The following is a 26,404-nucleotide window of genomic DNA, read 5'->3' as shown; positions in this document are numbered from 1 at the left end:
CATAGGCTTCCAGAGACAAGAAGACTGGAGTGGCTTGCCATGCCCTCCTCCAGGGGATCTTTCCGACCCAGGGATGGAACCGTCTCTCGTGTCTCCTGCATTGGCAGGCGGGTTCTTTACCACTAGTGCCACCATCAGTATCAACCAATAAATTGTAGAAAACTGCTGTAGAATGCAATGATATATAACCAATGATTGCATAAAGCAATTATAGTAAAGGTGTGGCAGGTAATTAATGAGTGAAACATATTTTGTTATGTTCCTGATCTTTGTGGTGCTTTTAGGTTTTGTGAGCTTTTACAATTTTGTAATTCGTTATGCTCACCTCCGTGTAGATGACGTATTCACACTCCTACCTGATCTTGTGCGTGTTAGTGTTGTACTCCTTTTCCCTTCAGTTGTATTTGGTTTGGTCCACACAAAACCTGCATCTGTTGCAGTAGGGGTCCTGCGGATCCTTCAGTGCCTGGGCTCAGGAGGTCTCCATTTCTTTACCCCCCTCCCTCTAGATGGACAGGCTTTCTTGGGTCCTGCTGCCTCATGTGGGGAATGTCTGAGTGGGGCGTTGAGCACCAGGCTGAGCGGAGCCTTGGTCACTGATGGGCGCTGGGTCGTGATGCGTGTGCCCGTAAGGCACACTCCTCTTTTGTCAGCCACCAGGAGGACTGCCAAGGGAGGGCAGGTAAGGGAGCTTTGTGTCCAGCTGAAGGCTGGGCGCTTGTGATAATGACTCTGCTCCTGTGAGCTTCTTTTAATTCTCTGGCAGCATCCTCAGGAGAGATTTACAGGCTCCTTTGATAGCCTGTCCCTCCATGTCCCCTGCCCAACACTCCTGATTTCTTTTTAGTCCAGAGTAAATCCCCCTTCTTACTTTGGGTTTTTATCAGAGGTACTTCTTCATCATGAACATCTTCTCCTTTGTTCTTAAAAATAGGCTTCTGATCCCCTCAAAAATAGACTCTGGAATTGTTAGCAGCCCCAAATATGAATTCTCTTATCCTGGAGTGGTGGGCTTCCCAGGTGGTGCTAGTGGTAAAGAAGTTGCCTGCCTCTGAAGGATGCATAAGAGACATGAGTTCAATCCCTGGGTCAAGGAGATCTCCTGGAGGCAGGCATGGCCCTCCCACTCCAGTATTCTTGCCTGGAGAATCCCATGAACAGAGGAGCCTGGTGGGCTACAGTCCATGGGGTCACAAAGAGTCGGACACAACTGAGCAACTTAGCATATAGCACACACTTCCTAGGGTGGCAGGAGGGACCGTTAATCTTCAAGTCCTCCCAGGAGAATGAGAGAAAGCACATGTAGTCTATCCCTTTAAAGCAGCAAATCAGGGGAGGAAATACCACATGCTAAAGTTGCCTTATTAAAAGGACCTCACTATTCATATCCAGGCACAAGCATGATAAAGATTAATGGAATTTTAGAATTGTAAGTGAGCTTACAGATCCTCTTGTTATCCCCTACATATTTAGAGATGAAGCACATACAATTCCTAAGGGTAAGTGATGCAGCCAAGGATGAAGCTCTGTGACTCAGAGATCCAGCCCCACTCCAGACCTCTTTGTCTCCAGTCCAGTGTGTTTTCTCTCTGTTGCAGTCACATCAGATGTGGAGAGGAAGTTTTAGATAGAGTTGTTGATTGCTATTTTATGAAAATGAATTAAAAAATTTTTTTTCTTCTGGAGGTTGAAAAAAAAAAAACTAAATTCTCATTTGAGTTGGCTTGACTGTGACCTGTCTGAATGCTTCAGAAAAGGCTAGAAGAATTTTCAAGATCCTTTTAGCTTTAATAGAGTATGGTTTTCATTCATCTATCCTCTTTAGCAGGAATGTCTTGAGGCATCTTCTATAAACAGAGCATCATATTGTACACCAGAATAAAATAAGATAATGGGATAAAAAACAGAATGTAAAACATAGTCCAAGCCCTCTGGGAGCTTAATATTCAGTTGAGGAACAAACACTGTGCCCCCCTCCCCCCAACATACAAAAGTGTTTAATATTAGCACTTATCAAAATTATGATACAAAAAATTGAATACCATGGCATCTCTGAGGGCATAAATGCATGCTAGATGAAATTCTCCTTAAATTAAGATGGGTGTCAAGATTATCTTACATTTATTTAAGAATCATAAGCCATTATTTTGAGTGTTTTCCAAGGTAGGACATGCTTCCTTTCATGACCACGTTGAAGCTTGGGTCATATGTTTGCAGGTGTCCTGGATGGTAATGAATCTCCTTGATAGGGTAGGGCCTGCAAACAAGGAAGCTAGCACAGAAGAGGACTAGGAGGAGGTCAGTGTTCCAGCTTGGGCAGGAGGGAAGAATCGAGGTAAGTGTCATGAAATGCAGTGCATTCTTTTGTCCAGCGTTTTATCCAATATTTGGGAAGGGGAGTGGCATGTAAAATTATGCTGTTTTTCTCTGTACACCTCAAAGCAACAAAGCAAGTAGTATTTTTTGAAACATACATTGATTTCCCTCCTCCTTGAGCTTGCCCCATTTCAAGCTTCTAGGCAGTTCTGGGATCTCCACTAGAAGGTTCTTCTGGGCTGGGAGTGTATGTGGGGAGAGATAGTGGGAAGTTGATGTGAGAAGAGCTTGGTGAATTCCAGAAGGAGGGTCTCTGCACCTACTTTTTGAGGGAGTCCCAGGGAGATGGTCAAAGCCTTGAAAAATGAGGAGGAATTTGAGACCAAAAGGGCCCTGTCACTGTAAGCATCCTGAGAAGCTTGAAAGGCCACAAAGAGGGAGCGTCTGCATGGAGTCCAGCCTGTAGGGTATGGACAGCTCTGTACGTTCCTGTCGGTTTCCGTGTCCTAACTGAGCAGAGAATCACAGAACGATAACAAAGTCTACATGTGTGACGTGGAAGTAAGAGAGACAAGGTGGGGATGTCCCAGTCATGATGCATGGACTACAGTCAAGGGCCAGATGCTTCCACTGCCAAAACTTGGCTTGACACTGATCTCTTGGAACTTAGACACAACCCCAGGGTGAGGGTCAGGGTCTCCAGCTGATAAGAGAACCTCCTGTTGTCTAGGAGGGGTGGGGGGAAATCAGACTTTCTAAATAGAAGCTGTCTTAACTATAGAAGAAAAAGTTTTATTTTTGCCTCTCTTGAATTTATTCACTGAGATTCATACCGGCTATACCAATTTATTTTTCTCTGTAAAATATGTCTTAAGCAATTACTCTTGGCTTTGTTTGAACTGTTGAAGTTTCACAGGCAGGATTCAGATAAAAATTCACAAAATATTCCTAAAACTGCTTGCCTCCTTGTGGTTTCCTACCAATTTTCTGGTAATTGTGCAGAGTTTAGAAATACCAGTCTAAAAATTTGACATGACAATTTGGCAGAGATAAAGCCTTTAGCAAAACCCACCAGAGCCATCCTTCAAATAACTGGACTCTGCTGGAAACATTTCTGGGAAGATTGTTGTGGGACCTACATATGTTGAGACTCTCCTGGAATTTACAAAATGTACAACTGGAACTTATCAATGCAGTGTTAGCTAAATGCATATCCACTGAAAATAGCACCACCTCAGCAGAAGGCAGAAAGCAGGGGCAGAAGCAGGGGCAGACTACGCCCCAGACGAAAGCACCCAGCTGCCTCTTCGTTGCAGGCAGGAAGAGTGAAGGGGAAGGGAGTGAGTGATCAGAGGTTAAGTCCTATAAAACCACCTGAAACTTTATGGCCAGGAAGGTCCTGGATGACTGGCTTTGGATGAGAAGTGAGGATGGGGAGGCCACCTTCTCCAGAGTGTAGATCAAATGTTTTAGATGCCAAAAAGCAAAGAGGTTTGTGAACCTCCAATAGCACTTAAGTGATAGAGAGATGGAAAGAAAGAAAAGATCAGGGATTCTACCCAGCTTAAGTCTTGCATAGTGACTAGAAACCTTTTTTTTTTAATTGAAGAGACATTCACTTAACATAAAATTAACCATTTTAAAATTTACAGTTAAATGGCATTAGTACATTCACAGTGTTATGGGACAGATACCTATATCAAGTTCCAAAATATTTTCATCACCCCAAAAGAAAACCCAGTACCCATTAAGTGCCCAGTCCCCACTCTCCTCTCTGGAGTGGGAAATGGCCACCCACTCTGGTATTCCTGCCTGGAGAATTCCATGGACAGAGAAGCCTGGTGAGCTACAGTCCATGGGATCACAGAGAGTAGGCCATGATTGAGTGACGGAGCATGCATGCATGCATCCAACTCCCCTCTCAAGTTAATGCCTGAAAACCACCAACCTGCTTTCTGAGTCTATGGATGTATTTTTCAGGATATTCATATAAATGGAAGCATACAATATATGATCTTTTATGTTCTGGCTTCTTTTATTTAGTACATTTGACTCTTGAGCAGCATGAGTTGGAACTGGATGGGTCCAATTATGCACATATGTTTTTCAACAAGTTTATACTATAGTACTCACAACCTGAAGTTGGTTGAATCCCCAAATGTGGAACTGTGGATATAGAGGGCTGACTTTGAAGTTATACATGGATTTTTGACTCTGGGGGATCAACTGTATAATGTTTTTGAGGTTCATCCACATTGTACCGTTAGAGTAGTTATCATTTGATATACCACTTCTGATGGACCACAGAAAAAGCGAAATGTAATTGTGTGATTATCACCAGTTTGAAAAGAAACTTAAGGTCCAGTTCATTTCCCCAAGTAGACTTTGTCTTCTTCTGGATTCTCTATCCTCAGGGTTTTTTAAAATTAATTTTTATTGGTGTATAGTTGCTTTACGATGTTGTGTTAGTTCCTGCGGTACAGCAAAGTAAATCGGCTCTGTGTATTCATATATTCTCTCCTTTTTGGATGTCCTTCCCATTTAAGTCATCATAGAGCACGGAGTTCCCCTGAGCCATACCGTAGGTTCTTATCGGTTGTGCATTTTGTACATATTAGTGTATATATGGAGAAGGGCATGGCAGCCCACACCTGTATTCTTGCCTGGAGAATCCCCATGGGCAGAGGAGCCTGGCAGGCCACAGTCCATGGGGTCTCAGCGTCGGACCCGACTGAGCGACTGAGCCCAGCCCAGCAAGGTGTGTATGTCAATCCAGTCTCCTAAGTCATCCCACCTCTCTTCCTCCCTTGGTATCCATAGGTTTGTTCTCCATATCTGTGTCTCTACTTCTGCTTTGCAAATAAGTTCATCTGTACCATTTTTCTAGATTCCACATATTAACTGTATTATACAGTTTTTGTTTTTCTCTTTCTAACTTATGTCACTCTGTGTGAGTCTCTAGGTCCATCCACATCTCTGCAAATGGCACAATTTCATTCCCTTTTTACAGCTGAGTAATATTTCATTGTATATGTGGACCACATCTTCTTTAGCCGTTCCTCTGTTAATTGACATGTAGGTTGCTTCCATCTCCTGGCTATTGTAAATAGTGCTGCAATGAACACTGGGGTGCACATATCTTTTTGAATTATGGCTTTCTCCGGGAATTTGCCTGTGAGTGGGATTGCTGGGTCATATGGTATTTCTATTTTTAGCTTTTTAAGGAACTTTCATATTGTTCTCCATTGTGGCTGTGTCAATTTACATTTCCACCAGAAGTTTAAGAGAATTCCCTTTTCTCCATACCTTCTCCAGCATTTATTGTTTGTAGATTTTTGATGATGGCCATTCTGACTGGTGTGAGGTAATACCTCGTTGTAGTTTTGATTTGCATTTCTCTAATAACTAGTGATTTGAGACCCTTTTCATGTGCTTGTTGGCCATCTGTATGTATTCTTTGGAGAAATGTCTGTTTAAGTCTTCTGCTTATTTTTTTGATTGGGTTGTTGGTTTTTTGATACTGAACTGCAAGAGCTGTTTGTATATTTTGGAGATTAATCCCTTGTCCGTTGCTTTGTTTGCAAATATTTTCTCCCATTCTGAGAGTTGTCTTTTCATCTTGTTTATGGCCTCCTTTGCTGTGCAAAAGCTTTGAAGTTTAATTAGGTATCATTTGTTTAGTTTTGTTTTTATTTTCATTACTCTGGGAGATGGGTCAAAGAAGATCTTGCTGTGATTTGTGTCAGAGTATTCTGCCTGTTTTTTTTTTTCCAAGAGTTTTACAGTATCTGGACTTACATTTAGGTCTTTAATCCATTTTGAGTTTATTTTTGTGTATGGTGTTTCATTCTTTTACATGTAGCTGTCCAGTTTTCCCAGCACCACTTATTGAAGAGACTGTGTTTTCTCCATTGTATATTCTTGCCTCCTTTGTCGTAGATTAAGTGACCACAGGTGTTTGAGATTATTTCTGGGCTTTCTATGCTGTTTCATTGATCTGCATTTCTGTTTTGGACATTGGTTGTTTTTGCCCATCCAGTCTCTGAGCCCCAAGCAACAACTCTTGATTGTCTGTAGGGCACAGTCTTTCCCCTACATAATCTTTGGAGTTTATGTAGTACTGATCCAACCTCCTCACTTTGGAGTAGGCATTGACCTCAGGCTGCCCAGTAAAGGCTTCACTTTCATCCCAATGGCTACAGTTCAAGATGGATAAGTATTCCAGTGCTGCCTTTCTGTTGGACTTGAAGCTGAGTCATTTTGCCAAGTGTTTCCATGCAGAGAGTTGAGACAACACCAAAGAAAGCAGAGGGAAAAGAGGGTGTGTGACAGAGCTGAATCATGGGGACATTGTTGAGCCACTTTGTCCAATCATGTTTAATTAGTTGAAGTCTTTTTGTCTTACAGCTCTTTGAGTTGGACCTGTCACTGCAATGCCTGAGCCTGACCATACTCACCTAGGGCTGGGGCAGTGTGCATGAAGACATTCTATCCCTAGGCCCAGTAAGAGTCTTAGTATTCTTTGAAGTAAGGACTTTGACACTCTATCTTCCTGGCTTGCATGGGTAGTTCTTTACTTTGTCACAGCAGTAGTGGAAAAGTAAAATACTATTTAGAGTTTTGCTATTTACCTACCTACCTATTTATAACTCTATCTTTAATCATAAGTATTTTTGCTATAAGCTCATGTGAAAGAAGAAATCTGAACTTTTCCTCTTTGGTTTCATGACATTAGATCCTTGATAGGGATACTCTTTTTTTTTTTTTTTGTTCAATAGATTGAAGGATAAAATTCCATTCAATAGCATAGAAACAATGTGGGTCATTTTTACCAATAAAAAACCTTGAGGAATAACATTTTGTATTATCTAGATCTTTTGTGATTCAAGCTGTCATAAACACTGCATACAAAAAAAAATAGCTTTCAAAAATTAGAGTGGCTTTTCTCCTTGGTCTTTTTAGATTCTCATGTTTCACAGTAATAAAGATGAGCACTTTGCCTATTCCCTAAAACATTCTCCTTTCCAATATAAGTCAAGGTTTTTGATAAACTTTCAAGTAAAATTTGGTAAAAAGTAACCAGGAGAGATTTTTTTCTATTTTTCTCTTTTTGCTTTAATTGAAAAAAAGAAGATAAATTATAGAGAAATAGTTCCAAAGGCATATTCTTTTCATCAAGGATCTCTGTTTTCACTGCAGAGTCACTTCACCTTTTGGTTTTCTGTGAAGAGCACCAGAAATGAAACAGCTTCATCAAAAATTATCTTGGCATGCAGAAGTTAATAAACTGATTTCTTTAAATGTAAAAATCTGAATTTTTTAAAAAAACTGTAAATAATCTGGTCAAATATTATTATGGATTGAATTGTGTCCCCTGAAAAGATAGGTTAACTCATAACCCCTAATACCTCAGAATGTCAGCCTCTTTGGGAATAGTGTTGTCACAGATGTAATTAGTTAAGATAAAGCCATGACTAGTGTCCTTGTAAGAAGATGGCCTTGTGAAGACAGTGGCACACAGTGAGAACAGCATGTGAAGGTCGAGATTGGAGTTATGTGGCTGCAAGCCAAGGAATACCAAAGATTAGTGGCAAACCAGCAGAAGCTAGAAAGAGGCAAGGAGGGATTCCCCTACAGGCTTCAGCGGGGACAGGGCCCTGCCTGCCACCTTAATTTCAGACTTCTGACCCCCAGAACTGTGGACAATACATTGCAGTTCTAAGCCACCTAGTTTGTGGTATGATGTTGTGGCAGTGCTAGAAAACAAATAAATAATTGCTTCTTTATATAATAATGCTATTTTACAATGATAGAAAAAATACCACAAATAAGACTCCTAGGTCTATCAATTTCAAAAAGCCTTTGAGTTCTTCACCACATCTCCTGTGAGAATGTAGCTCCTAAGCAGTCAGCTGTTGGTATCCCTGGGAATGTTGACATCACTCTAAAGGGATGAACGGTTATTGTAAAGGGTCCCAGAGGAACCCTGGGGAGGGACTTTAATTACATCCGTATAGCACTCAGTCTACTTGGAAAGAAAAAAAGAGGCTCTGAGTTGATAAATGGTGTCTGAGTCAGTTCAGGTTGCTGTAACAGAATCCCATAAATTGAGTGGCTGATAAACAGCATAAATTTATTTCCCACAGTTCTGGAGGCTGGAAAGTCCAAGATCAAGGTCCTGGCAGATTTAGTTTCTGGTGTGGACCTGGTTCATGGGTGTAAAGTCACTAACCCAGTTCCTGAGGCCTCCACCTCCAAATACTAGCACACTGGGAGTTAAGTTTCAACACAGGAATTTGAGAGGAACACAAACATTCAGTCTGCTGTCCAGTCACTCAGTCGTGTCTGACTCTGCTGCTGCATGGACTGTAGCACACCAGGCCTCCCTGTCCCTTGCTATCTCCCCCAGAGTTCACCCAAGTTCATGTCCATTGAATCAGAGATGCCATCCAACCATCTCATCCTCTGCTGCCCTCTTCTCAGTCTATAGCAGTGGGGAAATAGAAGGGAACTGGCTTCAGTTCAGATTATCTGTACTTTATATACAGAACATGATCAAGAGCAAGATACTGGGCCTCCATCACAAGATGAGGTGTGTATATTCTCATTTACCTACCAATGCTCTTGTTCAGTAAAATGGGTCTTTTATTAAAATGGAATTTGTTGAGTGAAAAATACATTTGTAGGACTCAGATGAGGCCAAAGCATTGCTTGTTCAGTATTTCAAGCCCAGAAAGATGTTATTAATAAATCTTGAAGGAAATGACATTGACTTCATATCACATTTAGCTGCTTTTAACAACAGTTAAAAGCAAGGCTATCAGAAAAAGCTTGGATGGGATGTTTCTGAAAAAGGAACAGTTCAGCAGGCTAAGATCTAAGAGTTTGTCCAGCTATGGAAGCCGCAAGATGCCTGATGATTTCTAAGACCTATTTGTGAAACTTTAAAGATGCGGTAAAAGCCCTCTATTGATTTGGGGCTTTTTCTTAAGAGAGAGAGAGAGACTGAGACCTCGATAGGTCACTTGACAGTATTATCCACAATGCTTTAAAAAAAAAAAAAATAAATCTGGCAATTTCGTATCATAGTCTTCTTATGTAGAAGGCTATAATTATGATAGAGCTCAAAATTCCCCCAAGGCATGATGGGAAGCAGGTAATGTCCTGCACAACTGCTGTTTCCTTGCCCTGCACCCAGCTCCTTAAACTCAGAGGTTCTCAGACTTTGTGTGAGGACCCTCTTAGTGATCTCTGCATTTCCTCTTTCCCCTCACTTTCCTCCTGCTTTCCCTTGCTTTGTTAAAAAAAAATTCTATAAAACCACCAAGCTAGATTCATGAAGACACTGGTGCCTTTTAGATGGGACACTGATGATAGGACCTATTTATTTTTAATGCGATATTTCTATTATTTTTGTGGGTAAACTGTAAAAATAACCCAAACACACAAGAATTCAGACTGCCAGCCAGTTGGAAGATATTCCCAACTTCCAGACATACCTGGGCAGCATCTTGAGAATTGCTGCAATAAATATCTGGTGCAGTGGTTTTTAATTCTGGTTGCACATGAAAGTCACCTGGGAAACTTTAAAAGCCTTCTTACTCCAGGTCAATTAAATGAGAAACTCTGGGGATGGGGCCCAGCACAAGGAATTTGTAAAAGACTCTCCAGTGATTCTAACACACAGCCAGGACTGAATGCAAGTGGCTTAATGTCAAGTTTGGTTACTATTAGAGTCCAAACTCTGATAAAGAGAGGCAGAGGTGAGCACCCATCTCTGCCACTTACAGCCCTCTGCTTTTTGTCTGATGGGAGTTATATAAATCCCAAGTGGAGCTAAGACTAAGCCTGATAATTGTCATGGCAATGCCCTAGATTTTCCTATCAAATCCCATCTTACTTAGGATGGGAGATGCGGAAGTGACTCTAGTGAAGTTAAAATATTTCTGCCCCTATTTAGAGTATTCAGCATTAAATTCAACAGAGTTTTCCCATACAGTTTTAAACACTAAAACTTTTTCAAACAGCAGATCTTACCTGAATCAAATAAATGTATCATTAATTGTAAAGTGTGCTTGATCACAGAGAGTTTTCTAGGCAATCAGCATCATGTATAGCCTTTAATGCCTCCTGTCTGCTGAACGTGAATTCTGCATGTTGAGCACAAGTTTGCAAATTTCTCTGCTTATGCTTCATCACTCCCTTCTCTGATTGAATATAAAACAAGCAAGATTTGAAAATCATAGACTTGGGAGGGACATGGGGAAACCATTTTATCTAGTCCTCTGATTTTACAGTTAGATGCCTAATCCACTAACAGAGTCAGGCTACCAAGGTCTTTTGTTAAGTTCATGAATGCTCTAGCATGGGGGATGACAACAAACTTCTAACTTGCTCCCTCCCTTCCAGCCCCCCACCCCCTTTTTCTCCACATTGCTCTCAGAGTGATTATTCTAAATACAAATCCAATCAAGTCACTCCTTGTCTTGTTTAACATTCCTCAATGACTCTCTTTGCCTCAGGTGCAAATTCAAATTCCTTAGCCTCTCTTACAATCATTCATAAACTGATTGGACTGGACGCTGAGGGAAATGTCTCCTGGAGCTCACGTTTCTCACTGTAGATTGCAGTTAGACCAGGGTTTGCAATGGTCTAAATGTAGTTTTCCATGTGAGTCCTATCTGTCATCACACATTTGCACACGCTGTTCTTTCCCTCCACGAGGCTCTCTCCCCACTAGGTAAAGAGATCCTTCCTCTATTCTCTCAAGTCTCTCAAAGAGACCCCTCCTCTATTCTTTAGTGAGCAGGGGAGACATCAGAAATTGCAGCACAAAGTGTAGAAAGTAGGAGAGGACTTACTGAGATGAGGGTAGAGGATTGGATGGTAGTATTTATATCCCGAAATAAAAGACCTTATTAGCTGTTTTTGTATAAAAGAGCTTCATAGTTACACGTAAGACTAAGGTTAAATGGGTTGGGAATGGAACCCTCTGGGGTGGTGGAGGTACTGCTGATATTTCAATGGTCATAATGGGAAAGCAAATGGTTTCTTCTATTTTGGTCCTCAGCATCATCTACCGTCTGTCACTCTATCTTGTTGTTCAGTCACTAAGTCGTGTCTGACTCTTTGTGACCTCATGAACTGCAGCACACCAGGCTTCTCTGTTCTTCACTATCACTTGAAGTTTGCTCAAACTCAGGTCCATTGAGTCGGTGATGTCATCCAACCACCTCATCCTCTGTCGTCCCCTTCTCCTCCTGCCTTCAATCTTTCCCAGCATCAGGGTCTTTTCCAATGAGTCAGTTCTTCGTATCAAGTGGCCAAAGTATTAGAGCTTCAGCTTTAGCATCAGTCCTTCCAATGAATATTGAGGGTTGATTTCCTTTAGGATTGACTCCTTGCAGTCCAAGGGACTCTCAAGAGTCTTCTCCAGTTCTAAAGCATCAGTTCTTCAGCACTCAGCCCTTTTTATGATCCAACTCTCACATCTATACATGACTGCTGGAAAGAACATAGTCTTGACTAAAAAATACAGAACTTTGTTGGCAAAGTGATGTCTTTGCTTTATAATACACTGTCTAGGTTTGTCTTAGCTTTCCTTCCAAGAAGCAATTGTTTTCTAATTTCATGGCTACAGTCACCGTCCGCAGTGATTTTGGAGGCCAAGAAAATAAAATCTGCCATTGTTTCCACTGTTTCTCCATCTATTTGCCATGAAGTGATGGGACCGGATGCCGTAATCTGTTTTTAGAATGTTGAGTTTTAAGCCAGCTTTTTCACTCTTCTCCTTCACCCTCATCAAGAGGCTCTTTTCTTCCTCTTTAGTTTCTCCCATTAGAGTGATATCATCTGCATATCTGAGGTTGTTGATATATCTCCTGGCAATCTTGATTCCAGCTTGTGATTCATCCAGCCTGGTATTTTGCACAATGTACTCTACATATAAGTTACATAGGCAGGGTGACAATATATAGCCTTGACGAACTCCTTACCCAATTTTGAACCAGTTTGTTGTTTCATGTTTGGTTCTGACTGTTGCTTCTTGACCCACATACAGGTTTCTCAGGATACAGGTAAGGTGGTCTGGTATTCCCATCTCTAAGAATTTTCCACAGTTGTGATCCTCACAAAGGCTTTAGTGTAATTCAATGACACAGAAGTAGATGTTTCTGTGGAATTCCCTTGCTTTCTCTATGATCCAATGGATGTGACAATTTGATCTCTGGTTTTGCTGCATTTTCTAAATCTAGCTTGAACTTCTGGAAGTTCTCGGTTCACATACTGTTGAAGCCTAGCTTGAAGGGTTTTGAACATCACCTAGCTAGCATGTGAAATGAGTGTAATTGTATAGTATACTATTTGTATAGTAGTTTGAACATTCTTCAACTATGCCTGTCTGTGGGATTGGAATGAAAACTGACCTGTTCTAGTCCTGTGGCCACTGCTGAGTTTTCCAAATTTGCTGGCATATTGAGTGCAGCACTTTAACAGCATCATCTTTTAGGATTTTAAATAGCTCAGCCTGAGTTCCGTCACCTACTAGCTTTGTAGTAATGCTTCCTAAGGCCCACTTGACTTCACATTCCAGGATGTCTGGCTCTAGGTGAGTAACCATACCATCATGGTTATCCAGGTCATTAAAATCTTTTTTTGGTATAATTCTCCTGTATATTTTTGCCACCTCTTCTTAATCTCTTCTGCTTCTGTTAGGTCCTTGCTGTTTCTATCCTTTATCTTTAGTTGGAGCTCAGGTGCAGAGATTTTAATTAACCACACCTCAAATTTATGCCATGTCATTACCATTGGTTCACATAAAGCTGCTGTTTAATTTAGTTTTTTTTTTTTTAACTTAAAATGAACTTTTATGCAGATTCCTTACTCCTTTCTCCCTCTTTGCACATAGGAAACTATTCCAATGTAATGCATATCATTCACTGGGGCCCATTTTTTCAGTTCAGTTCAGTTGCTCAGTTATGTCCAACTCTTTGTGACCCCATGGACTGCAGCACACCAGGCTCCCATGTCCATCACTAACTCCTGGAGATTGCTCAAACTCATGTCCATCAAATCGGTGATGCCATCCAATCATCTCATCCTCTGTCATCCCCTTCTCCTCCCACCTTCAATCATTCCCAGCATCAGGGTCTTTTCAAATGAGTCAGCTCTTCCCATGAGGTGGCCAAAGTACTGGAGTTTTAGCATCAGTCCTTCCAATGAATATTCAGGACTGATTTCCTTTAGGACTGACTGGTTTGATCTCCTTGCAGTCCAGGGGACTCTCAAGAGTCTTTTCCAACACCACAGTTCAAAAGCATCAATTCTTTGGCACTCAACTTTCTTTATAGTCCAACTCTCACATCCTTACATGACTACTGGAAAAACCATAGCTTTGACTAGACGGACCTTTGTCGGTGAAGTAATGTCTCTGCTTTTTAAAATGCTGTCTAGGTTGGTCATAGCTTTTCTTCCAAGGAGCAAGCATCTTTAAATTTCATGCGCCAAAGATCTAAACAGACATTTCTCCAAAGAAGACATACAGATGGCTAACAAACACATGAAAAGATGCTCAACATCAGAGAAATGCAAATCAAAACCTCAATGAGGTACCATTACACTCCAGTCAGAATGGCTGCTATCCAAAAGTCTACAAGCAATAAATGCTGGAGATGGTGTGGAGACAAGGGAACCCTCTTACACTGTTGGTGGGAATGCAAACTAGTACAGCCACTGTGAAGAACAGTGTGGAGATTCCTTAAAAAACTGGAAATAGAACTGCCATATGACCCAGCAATCCCACTCCTGGGCATACACACCGAGGAAACTAGATCTGAAAGAGACACGTGCACCCCAATGTTCATTGCAGCACTGTTTATAATAGCCAGGACATGGAAGCAACCTAGATGCCCATCAGCAGATGAATGGATAAGGAAGCTGTGGTACATATACACCATGGAATATTACTCAGCCATTAAAAAGAATTCATTTGATTCAGTTCTAATGAGATGGATGAAACTGGAGCCCATTATCCAGAGTGAAGTAAGCCAGAAAGATAAACACCAATACAGTATACTAACGCATATATATGGAATTTAGAAAGATGGTAATGATAACCCTATATGCAAAACAGAAAAAGAGACGCAGATGTACAGAACAGACTTTTAGACTCTGTGGGAAAAGGCGAGGGTGGGATGTTCTGAGAGAACAGCATTGAAACAAGTATACTATCAAGGGTGAAACAGATCACCAGCCCAGGTTGGATGCATGAGACAAGTGCTCAGGGCTGGTACACTGGGAAGACCCAGAGGGATGGGATGGAGAGGGAGGCGGGAGGGGGATCGGGATGGGGAACACATGTAAATCCATGGCTGATTCATGTCAATGTATGGCAAAATCCACTACAATATTGTAAAGTAATTATCCTCCAACTTATAAAAACAAATGGAAAAAAAAAATTGCATGGCTGCAATCACCATCTGCAGTGATTTTGGAGCCCGCCAAAATAAAGTCTGTCACTGTTTCCATTGTTTCCCCATCTATTTGCCATGAAGTGATGGGACTGGATGCCATGATTTTTGTTTTCTGAATGTTGAGCTTTAAGCCAACTTTGTCACTCTCCTCTCTCACTTTCATCAAGAGGCTCTTTAGTTCTTCTTTGCTTTCTGCCATAAGGATGGTGTCATCTGCATATCTGAGGTTATTGATATTTCTCCCGGCAATATGATTCCAGCTTGTGCTTCATCCAGCCCGGCATTTCACATGATGTACTCTGCATAGAAGTTAAATAAGCAGGATGACAATAAACAGCCTTGACGTACTCCTTTCCCAATTTGGAACCAGTCTGTTGTTTCAGGTTCAGTTCTCACTGTTGCCTCTTGACCTGCATACAGATTTCTCGGGAGGCAGGTCAGGTGATCTGATATTCCCATCTCTTCAAGAATTTTCCAGTTTGTGTGATCCACACAGTCAAAGGCTTTGGCGTAGTCAATAAAGCAGAGTAGATGTTTTTCTGGAACTCTTGCTTTTTCGATGACCCAGCAGATATTGGCCATTTGATCTCTGGTTCCTCTGCCTTTTCTAAATCCAGCTTGAAAATCTGGAAGTTCACGGTTCAGATACTGTTGAAGACTGGCTTGGAGAATTTTGAACATTACTTTGCTAGCATGTGAGATGAGTGCAATTGTGCGGTAGTTTGAGCATTCTTTGGCATTGCCTTTCTTGGGGATTGGAATGAAAACTGACCTTTTCCAGTCCTGTGGCCACTGCTGAATTTTCCAAATTTGCTGGCATATTGAGTGTAGCACTTTCACAGCGTCATCTTTTACAATTTGAAATAACTCAACTGGAATTCCATCATCTCCACTAGCTTTGTTTGTAGTGATGCTTCTTAAGGCCTGCTTGACTGCACATTCCAGGATGTCTGGCTTAAGGTTGGTGACCATACCATTGTGATTATCTGGGTCATGACGACCTTTTTTGTATAGTTCTTCTGTGTATTCTTGCCATCTCTTCATAATGTCTTCTCCTTCTGTTGGGTCCATACCATTTCTGTCCTTTATTGAGCCCATCTTTGCATGAAATGTTCCCTTGGTATCTCTGATTTTCTCACAGAGATCTGTAGTCTTTCCCATTCTATTGTTTTCCTCCATTTCTTTGCCTTGATCCCCGAGGAAGGCTTTCTTATCCCTCCTTGCTATTCTTTGAAACTCTTGATTCAAATGGATATATCTTTCCTTTTCTCCTTTGCCTTTCATTTCTCTTCTTTTCAGAGCTATTTGTGAGGCCTCCTCAGACAGCCATTTTGCCTTTTTGCATTTCTTTTCTTGGGGATGGTCTTGATCACTGCCTTCTGTACAATGTCATGAACCTCTGTCCATAGTTCTTCAGGCATTCTGTCCATCAGATCCAATCCCTTGAATCTATTTGTCACTTCCACTGTCACTTCACTGTTGTCAGTGAAGACTATACTTTTCTTTTTGGTAATGACTTTATTGTATGGTGAAGCTTGGTATGGTGGGTTTCCCTCAAGTCTTCTTTTTTGTTGTTTAGCTATTTGTGTACATTTGTTCTTCTATAGAATTTTTAGACTGAATTCTTGAAAAATTGCAAATGGCATTTTGATTGGTATTGCATTGAATATGTGGATCAATTTGAGGGTAATTATTATCTTTTATAATGTTAATTCATCTCATTCAAGAATTTGAATTATCTCTCCATTATTCAGTTTATCTGTACATTCTTTCATTGAACCTTTATTTTTTCTCCATGGTGATCTCTTCTAAATTAATTCCTAGATACTATATAGTTTTAAACTGTGAATAGTACTTTATCTTTTATATTTTATAGTATGTCTTATGATTTTGTAAGTTTAAAATATTTAAGTTTATGTCATATCTGGCAGTCATACTGAGCTGTCTGAGAAGTTATGATATTTGGGGGCTTGAAACAACAGAATGTATTCTTTTGTAGTTGTGGAGATATCTAAAATCAGTAACACTGTTCCAGAATCAAGGTGTGGTCAGGGCCACACCCCCTCTGGAAATTCTAGGGGAAAATTTGTTCCTTGCCCTTTTCACTCTCTGTTTGCATTCCTTGGCTTGTGATCATATCACTCCAATCTCTGCCACCGTGGTTACAGTCTTTCTCTCTTGTGTATATCAAATCTCCCTCTGTCTCCCTCTTAGAAGAATATATTTAGATCCTATACATATAGTTCAGCATAATCTCTTTATCTTAAAATCCTTAATTTATTTATATTTGCAATTTTTTGTCATATAAGGTAAAATTTACAGGTTCTAAAGAATAGTACTTGATATTTTTTTTGGGTATTATTCAACTCACTATGCTTTCTCAATTGATAAAATATACGTATATAATTCAGCTCCCAAACTTGCATGTTACTCAATGAAAAGACACTAGCACTAAAGTCAGGTACTAGATAGGTATTATACAATTCCTATATAACATTTTTTTGAAGCTCCTACCTATTTTAATTAAATAAGAGGAAATAACTGGGGGATGTAATAGTTGGAAATGAAAAATTTGAACTTTGTTTTCAGATAACATGATTGTATATGTGAAAAATCCAGAAGAATTAACAAGAAATGGCCTCAAGTAAAATAATTTAGTAATATAACAGCTTATAAAATTAATATTCAAAATCAATAACCTTCATAATAGAGACAAAACCAATTACAAAATGTAATGGTGGAGAAGTTTTCTTTTATGATTTAAAAAAAAAGAAGTGCCAAGGTAAAATTTAATTAGAAGTATCCAGAGCCTACATGAGGAAAATAAACCAGAAAGTTACAAAAGTTGATTTCAATAAATGGAAAAATGTGCCTTGTTCTTGGATAAAATCAGTATCATTAAAAAATATGTTTTCTCTATTTTAATTTATAAATTTATGAAATGCCTAGTAATAGTATCATCGGGTTTTCCCCTCTGGAGCAATACAAGTTGATTATAAAACTTGTCTGAAGGAACCTACAAGCAAGAATTGTTAAGACATCTTAAACACAACAGCAGTTGTGTGAGAGAATGGGAAGATTAGCAGTTACATCACACCAAATCACAAACCCTTTATAATTAAGATAGTTTGGTTTTGACATATGAATAGAGAGATAACTGTGGCAAAGAGAGTAATGAGAAACAGACTAAACTGCAAATGGAAATTTAGTATACAATAAAGGGAGCATATCAAGTCAGTTAAGAGAAGATGCATTTTTAAAAATAAGTATTTTTAATAATAGAAGATTGTGATTTACTTACAGTAACATTAACACACTTAAGAAAATTCAGCATAGTATTTGTCAATGGAACTCAGCTGACCAAACTATTAAAACATTGTTCCTTGCTTTATAGTTCTGGATGAAAGGCACAAGTAATGGTTTCATTGTGCTCACTTTAAACTAGAGAGATAAACTTTTTAATAAGTAAAAATGAGATGCTATATAGCCAGTGTTGTGCTAATAAATGTTTAATACACACACATATACCTGTGTCTATATATGTGTATACACACACATGTGTATATATATGCATACACTTATATTTGTATATATATGTATTACTGGGGCTTCCTAGGTGGTTCAGTGGTAAAGAATCCACCTGCCAAGCAGGAAACTCAGGTTCAGTCCCAGGGTTGGGAAGCTCCCTTGGAGAAGGAACTGGCAACGCACTCCAGTGTTCTTGTGTGGAAATCCCATGGACAGAGGGGTCTGGTGGGCAACAGTATAAGGAATCGTAAAGAGTCGGACATGACTGAGCAACAAAACCACCACTGTGTATACTATTTTACTGATATAAAGAATATTTAGTAAATAATTTACTAATTGTAATAAAATATACAGTATTCTCTATTGTAAACTCCGTATAATTAATTGATTCTCATAGAATGCTTTCTTTGATTTTTGCCAAATTCTTATCCATGACAAACTTATGGTTGTAATTGATAAAGGTAGCTCTCATCTGAATGTATCTATGTATTTTCATTCACATTAATGAATAAGCTGAAGGTGAAATGGCAGTGTTGAATCTTGACATATTTGTCAAGGACATGAGAGACTTCTTTGTTGAATTGGATAATAGTTTTCAAATATTGGAAGATTATCTCTCAATTTTTCATGCTATTCACAGTGTAACAGCTACAGACAAGACTCACTTTAAAGATGAATCTACATTGTTGATATTTTCTCCATTATTTTCTGAAGTCTCTAGGCCAGAGGTCAGCAAACTTTCTCTAAGGGTCAGATAGGAAATACTTTAGGCTTTTGGGGTTATATGGTATCTATTGCAGCTAATCACCTTGGCCTTTATAGCACAAAAGCAGCCATAAACAGTATGTAAAAAAAAAAAAATTAGCTGTGATTCAGTAAACTTTAGGTTGAATTTGGCCTACTGGCCATAGTGACCTCCATAGTATACAGTGAACAAAGCAATAAATTAAGCCCTGATTTTAGAACAGCTAAGTTTCACGATGTGAATATTCCCACCCTAGCCAATTTCATGGTATCTATATAGTGATTAATGCCAGTTTGAGGAGAGATGTAGAGCAGCATGCCATTTTATAGTCTTACCACCATATAGACCCAGCAGACAAAAATTGCCTGAAGAACCTTGATAATAGTAAAATTCACTAAAATAATTAGAAAGCAATTGAGTTTTGAATATTTATTAGTGTTGCTTTTAACATGATTTATTTCATTGTACATTTGTATAATTTATTTTGTATTAATGGCTGTGTTTAGCAATCAGCCCATGAAGTTCCTGAAAATTAAAAAAATCAGCTCTTGTGAGCTGGCATGAGCCAGCTCCAGCACACCACTCTGTGTAGCCATATGGGGAAAGAGAAAATTTGATTCATTATTTACAGTTTATACCAGAATAAATTCCAAATGGGTCAGAAACACAAATGTAAAAATAAGATGAAACCATGCGAGTACTAGGCCAGACACAGATGAATTCCTCTATAACATGAGAGTGGGGAAAACTTTCCAAACTGAGGCTGAAAAGCCGGAGGCTTTAAGGGAAAAGAGATAGATTAGCTTTAGAAAATGAACTGAGAATTATTCTTTCTTTTTGCATTTTCTGGAACGACTTCTATAACATAGGAATTGTGTTTTTAATGGTTTGATAGAATCTATTTTAAAAGCATCCAGCCTAGAGCAATTTGGAATGGAGTTTTAACTACCAATTAAATTTCTGTGGTCTTTGTAAGTCTATTTTAAATTCCCTTTTTATTCTCGTACCAGTGTGGCATCCTATGTTTTCTAGGAATTTATCCATTTTATCTGTTAGTTTTTTAAATCTGCAGTTATTTCCCCATCTTCATTTTTATTTGTGTTTTATTTACTTTTGTTGTCTCCTTTTTCTCTTGATCAGTCTTATCAGAAGTTTATCTTGGTAGCTTTTTCAAAGTAGAACTTTAGTTTTATTAATTTCTTCTACTAAAAAGTCATTATATTGTTTCTTTTCCTCTCTTATATCCTTTGTCTTCTTTGGGCTTGCTTTGATGTTCTTTCTTATAACTTCGTGAGTTGAATGCTTACCATACTTTCAACTTTTATTGTTTCCTGATAAGCGTAGTTAAAGGTATAAATGTTCCTTCTAACATGGCTTTAGGTATGTCCCACACATTTTGTGTTTTCATGTTCATTCAATTCTAGATAGTCTCTCATTTTTATTATAATTTAATTTTTTAACCTATGAGTTATTTAATAATATGACATTTTCTCAATATAGAACATTTAAAAAACTTTTCTGTTATAAATTTCTAATATTTATTCATTGGCATGGTATTTTTCCTGGCAAGTTTACTGAGACTTTCTGTAGGCCTGATCTATTAGTTTGAACATGTGTATGCTTCTAAAAAATGTGTGTTTGCTATTTGTTGCATGAACTATTATAGCATATATATCAAAGCATATATATTATATATATAATATAATATAGCATACCACTGAACATACATATCAAAGATCTCAACAATATGCTTAATAGTATAAGCCCACTAATTATACTGTTTAGATAAAGATCTGCTTAAGTTTTTTTTGCTTAATACATTTTTGATAATTTGGTTTTAAATGCTCCAACTGTTTATCTGTTTCTGTCTACATGTCAGTTATTGTGACCTATTACTAGGTTCATATATGTTTGTGATGGTTATCTCTTCTCACACTATTTTTTGTTTACCTTTTACCTTGAACTTTTTAAAATCAGCTATTATGATTGCTATTCCAGCCTTCTTTCATGGTTTTGGGTTTTTTCCCCTGTCTTGAATTCTTTCATTCTCAACCTTTTTGTGTCTTTTGGTTTTCAGAATTCTCAAATAGAACATATTTTTGGATTTTGTTTTTATTTCTTAATACCATCAGAAAATATTTTTCTTTGTTAGTTAAATCCACTTAAATTTATTGTAATTTCTTTTATACTACGAATTATTTCTCCCACCATGTCTTGTATTTAAATTTGTTGCATTTTCTGCTGGCTCAAAAAATTGTTCTATTTTTGTTCAAAAGTAGCTGCTTTTAAGGCCCTTATTCATGTTTACTTATGCTATTACTGCCTTAAATTTATCAATGTCTATATATCCAAGGAAAAAATTTGCTTCCAGAAATAATGAAGAGATCATCTAAAACAAAAATCAAATTGAACAGTGAGCACAAGATGACAAACTGGAAAAATACTTTTTAAATATTAAAAGAAAATAAATTTGAACCTAGAATTTTATATTTATTTTAATATAAATATTTTATATTTAATATATTTTAATATATTTGTATTTATAAAATACATTTATATTTCAAATGTAGTGACTTAAAAGATATATATATATATATATGTATTTGTATATATGTGTATATACATATATGTTCATTTCACTTCCAGTGCCTAAACTTTAAAATTACAGAACAGACAGTTGGGAAGGGAAGATGGAAGTCAGGTGTGGGTAAGCAGGACAAGTTGTAACTTTTGTATAAGCACACGCTGGAACCTGGGCACAGACTGAAATAAATTTATGTTAGTTCTTGTTGCCTCTAACCTTGATCATATATGTTTCTTGCAGAAATTGGGACCTTTAATCACAATGGCCAAACACAAACCTGGTCCAGGAATCAGAGAACCTCAAGGTGATCTATGAAAGGCGGAGCTTTTGAAGACTCACTTCCTCTTGACACCAGTGACGTGAGCTGGCAAGTAAGTGACAAGGCCCTTGGAGCTTTTCGTGGGGATCTAGCTTACGGTCCCATAACTGGAAATATACAAGAAAGGGGACTTGGAGAAAGGGAGTTCAGCCTGGCTAACGACACTGCGCAAAGTCACCACTCACAGGCGTTGGTCCTTTTCCTTCCACCACCTACATCTCCTAGCTTCTTGGTATTTTTTGTCTCTCTATTCTCTCCTGCTGACCTCTAGGAGAGGTTCTCAATCTGATCTTCCAGCTCAGTGATTTACTCATCACTTTTGTCCATCTTGCTGTGTATCTTATCTATTGCTTTTGTCACTTCGGCTATTACATATTTCATACCTACCACTCAATTTAGTCCATTCTTATGTTTCCTTGTTCTTGCTTCACATGGATATCAGCTTTACCCTCTTAATATATTCATCATCATTTTAATTTCTTGGTCCATTTCCTCTTATAATTCTGTATAATTTAGATGGTTTATACTGTTGAGTTGGTTGTCCTTATGTAGTAGTTGTATTCCTTATATGGCTTTATGGGTATTTATGGCTATTTCTGAAGAACTCCTCTTTACCTGAGAGTATTGGTTACTACACATGGCTATGTGCTAGGAAATGGCTGTGGCTCATCCTTCACTTGATGTACCTGTAGGTGAATAAAATCCAGGGAAGAGAGGCTCAGGGACCCTAGAACTGATAGTGTTAATTCTAAATTGCCCACCATCTACAAATAACTTCTCTAGTCTATATTTCTCATTTACACTCTCTAGAAGCAGTCTCTGTAGATTCGCTCTTCCTGCCCTGGGGATTTGAGAATACCCAAGACTTAGCTGGTCAGCACACGCCCACCCTTTCCATCCCTCCTTTCTCTCGCAGGGCTTTGGCATGCCTCTTGCGGATCCCTCCGGATTCCTGCAGCCCCGGCTGTGGCTGTCAGTTTCCGGGGTGACCGTCCACGCTGGGGAGAAGCAGGAGCAGAGCGGAAACTCCCTCTCCCCTCTCTTCTCAGAGCCGCCGTCGCTGCCCTCCCTGCCTGACTGAAGACTTTCTCAACTCTCCTCCCGCCCCCGCGTAACACTTTCGGAGTCTTCAGACTTCCCAGGGACTTCTCATAGTGTTTTATTTGTCTTTAGTCATTCGTTCCTCAAATCTAAGTTCCCCTCCAGTTCCTACAGTTTCTCTATGGTTGATTTTCAGGAAGCAGCCAGCGGCCAGTGTAGTTTATCATTTTGACAGGGTGAGAGAATGGTTTATAGGACGAGCAGGTGCACCAGAAAAGGGGGAGAATTAGAGACGGCAGATGTATGAGCCGTAAGGACAGAGGGGCTACCAGTACACACCAAGAGATGCTTTCTTATGCGCTTAATTCTTAAAGTTTAATTTATCTATCTGTCTACCTATCTATAACTGTGCATTTGCATTTATGTATGTATGCATATATATGTGACTTTAAAAGTAAGATAATGCTTTCAAGCTTATAATGGAAACAGGAGTCTTCATCCCTGCTTTCTCCAAACTTCTCCTCCCTCAAGGCAACATACTTCGACTTTAAAAAAAAAATGTTGCTTCTGGTGTTTATTTCCACATTCTGAGTAACATGCTTATGTTACTGTTTGATTTTTTTAATGTTAGATACTATCTTTGTTTTACGAATATATAAGATGGGGACTTGGTACTCACTGTATTTTCCCTTCCAACGAGTTCTCTTCCCCTTCTTGCTCCAGCTCCTAATATAGTTACATCACGGCTTCCATTAGTAATACTGAATGTTTACACTATCATGCCCATGCAAGCGGTATTCACAGTTAAGACCTGTAGCATGCGAAGATTTTATTTCCTACCTTATATAACCTTGTATTTTCTTAGGGTTAATATTAGCCTCTCCCCATCCCCACCACTCACTCTCTTTAGCCTGTTCTGGTTTTCTGATAAGAGTTCTTGGATAGTTTCAATTGACCTACCTGATTCTTCCCCCACCCCCTTCCTGTCCTAGCTCCATCTTCCTGCTCACAGCAGAGTGCTGGTTAAACCTTCCCTTTATCATCATCTTGAAACTTCCCTTGCCCACCTCCCTGTGTTAGAGCTCCTGTTTCTTAGTTCTGTATCTCCCTATTTCTTGATTCACTCCTTGGTTTGATGAAGAAACTGTTATTTTCTGGTTGCTTCCTAAAAACGAGTCCGCAAGAGGTAAAAACTCATGTCGGATGTAGTGGTCATCTATTATTCAGACTGCCCCACATTTTTGAACACCCCTTTCCCATCGTTTTAGTAGTTTTCCCACATTATAAATTCCACATTCTTAAAGAGGGAGGTTTCCCAGGTCATTTTCTAGCTGTTGGATTTCAGACATGTGGTTTTGATTACACTCGTCAGCTGCATCTGTGTGCAAGTCAGAGTCTGGGTCTGGAGCTGGATTATTTGCGAAGGAGGCAGGGCCTGAGGCGTCCACTTGACAGGTGCAGGGCGGGGTGAGGCCGCTCAGCTGGGTGTGAGGATTCAGAGTGGTGGCAGAGGCAGAGGAAGGACCTGGAACTGGTGACTGCAGCCTCCTGGCTCGGTCAGAAGCAGTGACTCCCTCGCTAGGCAGCTCTTTGCCTTGGTGTTGGGATGTCACTCCTGGAAGTGCAGTCCGTTTCCTTCCCTTGAGTCTGTGGACTCTGTCTCATGAGTCCTTTTAGCTTAAACTGGTCTCTCAGGCTGCTCTGCTGTGCTTCGTTGCTCAGTCATGTCTGACTCTTTGCGACCTTATGGACTATAGCCCACCAGGCTCCTCTGTCCATGGGGATTCTCCAGGCAAGAACAGTGGAGTGGGTTGCCACGCCCTCTTCCAGGGGATCTTCCCAACCCAGGGATCGAACCCAGGTCTCCCGCATTGCAGGCAGATTCTTTTCTGTTTGAGCCACCGGGGAAGCCCCTCAGTCTATTAGGACTGCTATAATAGAGTACCATAGACTGGGTGGCTTAAAACCAACAGATGTTTATTCCTCACAGTCCTGGAGGCTGGAAATACAAGATTAGGGAGCCAACATGCTCCAGCTGGTGCAGACCCCCAGCCAGGTTGCAGGTGCCAACTTCTTGCTGTGTCCTCACATAGCTCAAGGGAACTTTCTTGCATCTCTTTTATAAAATATATTAATCTCATTCATGAGGGCCATTCACCTTCCAAAGGACCACCCTCCTAATACCATCACACTGGGTATTAGGATTTCAACATATAAATTTAGGGGACACTAATATTCAGACCATAGCAACTGGCTAGAATAATTTCTGCTATGTCAAATTAACCTGGCACATATGCTTTGCATGCCTAAAGGGGTCTTTATTCTACTGTAAGACATCAATGTGATTGAGAATAGAATTTGGAACATCTTCCTCAAAAACTGGAAAGCATTTCTACATTACCTCTGGCTCCTACTGTTATTGCTTAGAAGTCTGAAGTCACTCTTTTTCCTGAATCTAAATGTGATTCACTTTTTCTCTCCAAAGTTTTTTTGCTTATCTCAAAGTCGAATTTACTTTAAATTTTTTTCTTTTTATATTACCATATCTACAAATGGTCATGATCATATTTTAAAGACTCAAATAGGTCTAGATGTTGTTTTATGAAAAGCAACTATTTCCTGATTTTTTTGCTCCCATTTCTGCATGATAATAAGCAACCACTTTACCACTAGTAATCCCAGTGGCTCAGATGGTAGAGAATCTGCCTGTAATGCAGGAGACCCAGGGGCCATCCCTGAGTTGGGAAGATTCCCTGAAGAAGGGAATGGCTACCCATTTCAGTATTCTTGCCTAGAGAATTCCATAGTCCATGGGGTTGCAAAAAGTTGGACAGGACTGAGCCACTAAACCCAAATGTATGCATTTTTAGCCCAACGAAATGAATCCCAGGAAGCCTTTCAAAATTCTCATGTTTAACTGTTATTCACTTTTTCAAGAAAACATACATAGAAGAAGATACATTTTACCTAAACAGACTTTAGGATGTAGGAGTTAGAGATCTCAGAATAGCAGTTATTGGTGAGATGTTCCTGTCTATTTACTCATTTGATGGTAGAATGTGAATCTGGGCTGGGACCTAAGGTATAAGAAGCTTCTCTTTCTAAGGAGGGGCTCAGTGGATGAATGAGCAGTCTTTGAAGCTCCTGGAAACCAGCATTCAGAATGGGGCTCCTGGCCTCAGAAAAGGCTGGGGAGTGAAATCTTAAGAGCTGCCTTTGAAAGCCTAGAAGGGTTGATGTGGAACTCATCCGCTGAGCCTAGTCCTGTGTGATTGGAGTGCCCCTCCAGGGAACCTAGAAGGACCACTAGAGGCTGGGCAGGCGATGCACTGCAGAGGCCGGCATCAGCTGCTCACTTCACTTTGGATTCCATTTAAGCACCTTCAGAAACAGCAGCATCA

The 26,404-nt window shown here is 39.6% G+C and overlaps 1 pseudogene; it reads left to right on the top strand.

The window, feature by feature from the left end:
* Positions 1-616: 616 nt before the first annotated feature.
* On the top strand, positions 617-9,197 carry LOC122700737 (annotated as a pseudogene).
* The last annotated feature ends 17,207 nt before the right edge of the window (positions 9,198-26,404 follow it).

Source organism: Cervus elaphus, chromosome 9 (genome assembly GCF_910594005.1).
Source record: "Cervus elaphus chromosome 9, mCerEla1.1, whole genome shotgun sequence".
Lineage (NCBI taxonomy): Eukaryota > Metazoa > Chordata > Mammalia > Artiodactyla > Cervidae > Cervus > Cervus elaphus.
The sequence above is the reverse complement of the archived record's forward strand: the minus strand, read 5'-3'. Positions and strand labels throughout refer to the sequence as shown.